Genomic DNA, 7,083 nt, shown 5'->3' on the forward strand with positions numbered 1-7,083 from the left:
CTGCTGTGGTCCTGCGGGCGCCTGCTGTGGTCCTGCGGACGCCTGCTGTGGTCCGTCGCCTCCAGATCCTGCGGGTCCGCAGCAGCCCCGCCCCCGGCCCCGCCCCGCAGCCTGCCCCCCCCCCCCAGCCGGGCTACCCACCCGGCGGGGGCAGTGCGGGCACCCCACACCCTCCCAGGACGCAGGGCGCGGGCGCGGGGCTCGGGAGCGGCCGGGCCCCACAGGAAGACGTTGCTCAGTGCCCTTCACGCCCCCTGCCGGCCTCCGCCCCCAGGGGGGTGTCCCCTTCAGGCTGCGGGCCTCAGGCCCTGCGGGCGGGACAGAGGGCCACTGAATGGGTTCGCAGTCTCCGCAGCTGATGGGGGGCCAGATGGGCTCACTAAGCAATGGTTCTCCAGCGCCTGCTCCGTGAGCCCCGTTCTGAGCCCTTGACCCTCGGCGCCCTCACCTTCCCAGGCAGCCTGTGAGTGGGCCCTGCGATGACCTCTGACCTCGGCCCCTCTCCTCCCCCTTCAGCAAGTCTAACACCGCCTCTGGGCCAAACCAGTCCCCTGAGGCTGAACTAGTCTCTTCTGGGACCCAAACACGGGCTGTGGGGCTTTGGGCCTGGCTTTGGGCCTCGCCTATCCATTCACCTTCAGATGTCTTGTCTGCTGGATTAGGTGTGATAACCATGTCTTTTCATTTTCTTTATTTTGATGTTCTGACACCGGAGACTTGCAGACTCCAGGGACCGTGGGCTCCAGGGCCAGCCAACAACTTCTTGAAAGGTGTCTTTCAGATGCAAACCAACCAATGCGGAGCCCAGGCTCCCAGCCACCTCCTCAGTAGGCCCAACCACTTGCCCTAATGACCCCAGGGCTGGATACCAGATATCTAGGGACAACCCCGTGCCCCAGAGGCCACTGAGAATATTCAAATTTGCCAATCCGGAACCGAACCACTTAGCCCCCTGGCCTTTTCCTTCTCCCAGCAAACAGTAAAGGCTCTTGCCCACATTTCCCCCTCCTCTGCCTCTTGATAGACCCATGTTTCCCTGCATGCCACTTGTTCTAGAAACTGTGAGTAGACATTTCATGATCGTCACTTCTGTGTCTGTGTCTTACGGATTAAATGAATCGTGGGTGCCCTTAAAACACAAGGACAGTCATGTCCTCTGGCAGGGCTGCTCTGGAGATCCCAGGCAACCACAAGGGCAGAGCCCCTGCCCGGAGAGGATCACACAACTGCTGGCATTTCTTGGACCTGAGGGCTCCTTCCCTGAGCAGGCTGCCCACTCCCGTCAGGCCCAGCCTCACTCTTGCCTCCCCACGTGAGTCCTCCCACCAACTCTGAAGCTCCCACCTCTGCAGGCCCTGCCGGCATATCTTACCAGTGGCTGTAGCAGGGAAAGCCAGGAGCAGACAGGCCATCCAGCCCAGGACCCTGGGCCCAATCCCCATGTTCCTCACAACTGACTGAAGGCAGAAGCGGTGAAATGGATAATAAGACCCTGCCCTTGGCACAACCAGTCTCTAAAGGGTTATGTCATAAAACCCTCAGTGGAGGGGATCCCTGGGTGGCTCAGCAGTTTAGTGCTGCCTTCAGCCCAGGACGTGATCCTGGAGACCCGGGATCAAGTCCCACTCTTATCTTTATAAATAAATAAATAAATAAATAAATATATATATATATATATATTATGTACATTTAACCTCAATTTTAAAAAGAGCATCACCTTCCGTTGCGTCTATCCTGCATCAGGGCTCAGGCACCCCCTTGGCCGGCAGGACTCGACACCAGCCCCCGCACCACGCCTATTGGCTTGCTCGTGCCCGCACCATGGTCACTGCCAACCACTTCCTTGGATCAGTGGGGTGTGTGTCTTGCAATGAGTGCCCAGGGTCTGGTGGAGTTCACGGAGTCAGGAAAGCTAGAATTTGAACCCGGGACTACAGACCTCCAAGGGCCAGGCTTTTTGCCCTCCCCCTCCCAAATATCGCATCATCCACACCCCTAGAGTACACTCTCTGAGCCCTCCTTCCCCCGCCTGACTACCAGGAGCTAGGGCTCAGGGCTGGCCACTGGCCAGACGGGGCGGTTGGTCCACTGAGGGTTTGTTTTGTTTTTTTTTTAAAGATTTTATTTATTTATTTATGAGAGACACAGAGGGAGAGAGGCAGAGACACAGGCAGAGGGAGAAGCGGGCTCCATGCAAGGAGCCCGATGTGGGACTTGATTCCAGGATCCTGGGATCATGCCCTGAGCTGAAGGCAGGCACCTAACCTCTGAGCCACCCAGGAGTCCCCAATTAGCCATTTTATTTTATTTTTAGATTTTTAAAATTTATTTATTCATGAGAGACACACACAGAGAGAGGCAGAGACACAGGCAGAGACACAGGCAGAGAGAGAAGCAGGCTCCATGCAGGGAGCCTGATGTGGGACTTGATCCAGGGACTCCAGGACCACGCTCTGGGCCGAAGGCAGGCACTAAACCGCTGAGCCATGCAGGGATCCCCTTAACCATTTTAAAGTATATGATTGAGTGGCATTTGTGCATTTGCAATTTCATGCAACTACCACATCTCTCTAGTTACAAAATTCTTTCATTGCCTCAGGAAAATATCCGATACCTATTAAATAATCATTCCCATTCCTACGCACCCCTTCCCCAACTCCCCATAACCTGATAACCTGAATAACCTGCTTTCTGTCTTCCTGGATTTATCTATTTGGGATATAGCACATAACAATGATCAGGCAATATGTGGCCTTTTGTGTTTGGCTTCGCTCACTTAGCATAATGCTTCTGAGGTTCATCCAAGTTGTAGCACGAATTGGTTCTTTGGTCCATTTTATGGCTAGATACTAATATTTCACTCAATGGCTATATCACGATTTGTGTATCCATTTAGTGATGTATCCATTTGTGTATCCATTTAGTGATGGGCACTTGAGCGGTTTCTACCTTTTGACTATTATGAGTACTACTGCTGCAAACAATTGTGTACAAGTTTCTGTGAGTTCCTATACTTTCATTTCTCTTGACTGTATACATCTAGGAATGGCATTGTTGGTCACATGGTAATTCTATGTTTTAATATCTTGAAAAACTGGCAAGCTCTTTTTCTATCGTGGCTGGCTAATACTCTTTTTTTTTAACTACTTAAAAAATTTTTTTAAAGATTTTTTATTGGAATGCCTGGGTGGCTCAGTGTGGTTGAATGTCTGCCTTTGGCTCAGGGCATGATCCCAGAGTCCTGAGATGGAGTCCCACATTGGGAGGAAGCCTGCTTCTCCCATAGACCCGGGATCGAGGCCTGCCTATGTCTCTGCCTCTCTCTCTGTGTGTGTCTCTCATAAATAAATAAATAAAATCTTTAAGAAAAAAATATTTTTATTTATTTGAGAGAGAGAAGCAGGAAGAGGAGCAGAGAAAGGAGAAGCAGACTCCTTGATGAGCAGGGAGCCTGATGCAGGACTTGATCCCAGGACCCTGAGATCATGATCTGAGCCAAAGGCAGATCACTTAACCAACTGAGCCACTCAGGTTTTCTGGCTGATACTCTTATAAAGCCTCAGGGCCTTGGGCCTAGGCTGCCCTGCCAGGGCCCGAGGACTGAGGATACCCAGGGTATAATTTAGGGGTGACTTTCTCATGTAGACCCACTCTCTTGAGACTCCTCAAATAACGGGGCAGAAGCAGGGCACTGCCCTCAAAAGGCCCTTAGGCTCCTCCAGGAGGATCTGAGGTCTGCAGGTAGAGAGAATGGAGGAAAGGGAGCAAGAAGATTCTTATTCACAACTAAGTCCTCTTCCAAATCCTGGGATGATGTGATGTAAAAGCCAGATCTCTTGTGTTCAAATCCTGCCTCTGCTGAGTGCTAGCTGTGTGACCTTATACTCAGAGTTCTGCGTCTGGTTTTATTATCCACAAAACAGTGATAATAGGAACCACCCCACAGGGTTGAAGTGAGGTTGCATGTGTGAAAACACAAGGCACAGAACCAGAGCCAATGGAAGCCTGTTCTTACCTCAGGGCATGGCCTGTCAGGGTGTCTGTCTCTCTGGGACACTGTCTACCCCAAGTAAAGGCAGGACTCCCCTCTGGGCCTTAGTGTTAGAAACATGGCTGGCTGGGAGCTGGGATGGTGGGGGGGATGTGTGGAGAGTGTGGGGCACTGGCAAATATTGACTATTTCAAACAGAAGTCCTGGTCAGTGAGGAACAGGGCAAGGATCATTCCTAGACAAGATGTCAGATTCTCTCCTAGGATTCCAGCTGACACTTGGAGCAGAAGAGGTCTAAGGTCAAACTCCCCTCTGTGAAAAATAACCAGTGCGCCTTCCCAGATTGTCTTTGGCAGCCTCTCAGGTGGGGTGCATTCCTCTCCCTGCACCTTGATCCATAGGTACCTGTAGGAGAGCAAGAGCAAGGAGGGGAGAGACTGAGAGATAAGGACAGGGACAGAGACAGAGAGGAGGAAGACACAGAAATAGGAAATCAAGCACAATAAGATACCACCACCACCCAGTAAAATTAATCAGCTGCAGAAAACTGGTAAGACCCAGTGTTGACAGGTGATGGAGTGACTAGAACCCTCACAGATGGCTGGTGGTACATGGTACAGTCGCTTTGGAAGACAGGTTGGCATTTTCTTTAAAAGTCAAACGGGGGGAAAAAAAAGTCAGAGGGGGGGGCAAGATGGCAGAGGAATAGGGTCCCCAAGTCATCTATCCCCACCAACTTACCTAGATAACTTTCAAATCATCCTGAAAACCTATGAATTCAGCCTGAGAATTAAAGAGAGAACAGCTGGAATACTACAGAGAGAAGGGTTTGTGCTTCTAACAAGTACAACTGGTTTTTAGCTACTCTGCACTGAGCAAAATGACTAGAAAGATGAACTCACCACAAAAGAAAGAATCAGAAACAGTACTCTCTGCCACAGAGTTACAGAATTTGGATTACAATTTGATGTCAGAAAGCCAATTCAGAAGCACAATTATAAAGCTACTGGTGAAAAAAAAATAAAGCTACTGGTGTCTCTGGAAAAAAGCATAATGAATTCAAAAGAATTCATGACTGCAGAATTTAGATCTAATCAGGCCGAAATTAAAAATCAATTAAATGAGATGCAATCCAAGCTAGACGTCCTAATGACGAGGGTTAATGAGGTAGAAGAAAGAGTGAGTAACACAGAAGACAAGTTGATGGCAAGGAAGGAAGCTGAGGAAAAAAGAGAAAAACAATTAAAAGACCATGAGGAAAGGCTAAGGGAAATAAATGACAGCCTCAGAAGAAAAAATCTATGTTTAATTGGGGTTCCAGAGGGTACCGAAAGGGACAGAGGACCAGAAAACATATTTAAATAAATCATAGCTGACAACTTCCCTAACTTCGGGAGGGAAACAGGCATTCAGATCCAGGAGATAGAGAGGTCCCCGCCCAAAATCAATAAAAAAAGTTCACACCTTGACATTTAATAGTGAAACTTGCAAATTTCAAAGATAAAGAGAAAATCCTCAAAGCATTAAGAGACAAGAGATCCCTAACTTATATGGGGAGAAATATTAGATTAATAGCAGACCTCTCCACAGAGACCTGGCAGGCCAGAAAGGGCTGGTAAGATATATTCAGGGTCCGAAATGAGAAAAACATGCAGGTAGGCTCTCATTCAGAATAGAAGGAGAGATAAAGAGCTTCCAATATAGGCAGAAATTGAAAGAATATGTGACCACCAAACCATCTCTGCAAGAAAGATTAAGGGGGACCCTGTAAAAGAAAGAGGAAGCCTAAAGAAACAAGGACTGAATAGGTATTATGATGACACTAAATTCATATCTTTCAATAGTAACTCTGAAAGTGAATAGGCTTAATGATCCTATCAAAAGATGCAGGGTTTCAGACTGGATAAAAAAGCAAGACCCATCTATTTGCTGTCTACAAGAGACTCATTTTAGACCTAAGGACACCTCCAGCCTGAAAATGAAAGGCTGGAGAACCATTTACCATTCAAATGGTCCTGAAAAGAAAGCTGGGGTAGCAATCCTCATACCAGATAAATTAAAGTTTATTCCAAAGACTGTAGTAAGAGATGGAGAGGGACACTATATCATACTTAAAGGATCTATCCAACAAGAGGACCTAACAATCATGAATATTTATGCCCCTAATGTGGGAGCTGCCAAGTACATCAATTAATTAATAACCAAAGTTAAGACATACTTAGATAATAATACACTTATACTGGGAGACTTCAACACGGTGCTTTCTGCAAATGATAGACCTTCTAAGCACAACATCTCCAAAGAAACAAGACCTTTAAATGATACAATGGACCAGATGGATTTCACAGATATTTACAGAACTTTACATCCAAACGCAACTGAATACACATTCTTCTCAAGTGCACATGGAACTTTCTCCAGAATAGACCACATACTGGGTCACAAATCAGGTCTCAACTGATATCAAAAGATTGGGATTGTCCCCTGCATATTTTCAGACCATAATGCTTTAAATGCTTTGAAACTTGAACTCAATCAAAAGAAGAAGTTTGGAAGAAATTCAAACACGTGGAGGTTAACGACCATCCTGCTAAAAGATGAAAGGGTCAACCAGGAAATTAGAGAAGAATTAAAAAGATTCATGGAGGAAGATCCCTGGGTGGCTCAGTGGTTTAGCACCTGCCTTCAGCCCAGGGTGTGATCTTGGAGTCCCAGGATCAAGTCCGGCATCGGGCTCCCTGCATGGAGCCTGTTTCTCCCTCTGCCTCTCTCTCTCTCTCTCTCTCTCTCTCTCTCTCTCTCTCTGTCTCTCTCATAGATAAATAAAATCTTAAAAAAAAAGATTCATGGAAACTAATGAGAATGAAGATACAAACGTTCAAAATCTTTGGGATACAACAAAGCAGTCCTGAGAAGGAAATATATTGCAATACAAGCATCCCTCAAAAAGTTGGAAAAAACTTAAATACAAAAGCTAACCTTGCACCTAAAGAAACTGGAGAAAGAACAGCAAATAAAACCTACACCCAGCAGAAGAAGAGAGTTAATAAAGATTCGAGCAGAACTCAATGAAATAGAGACCAGAAGAACTG

This window comes from Vulpes lagopus, chromosome 10, assembly GCF_018345385.1.
Source record: "Vulpes lagopus strain Blue_001 chromosome 10, ASM1834538v1, whole genome shotgun sequence".
Taxonomy (NCBI): Eukaryota; Metazoa; Chordata; class Mammalia; order Carnivora; family Canidae; genus Vulpes; species Vulpes lagopus.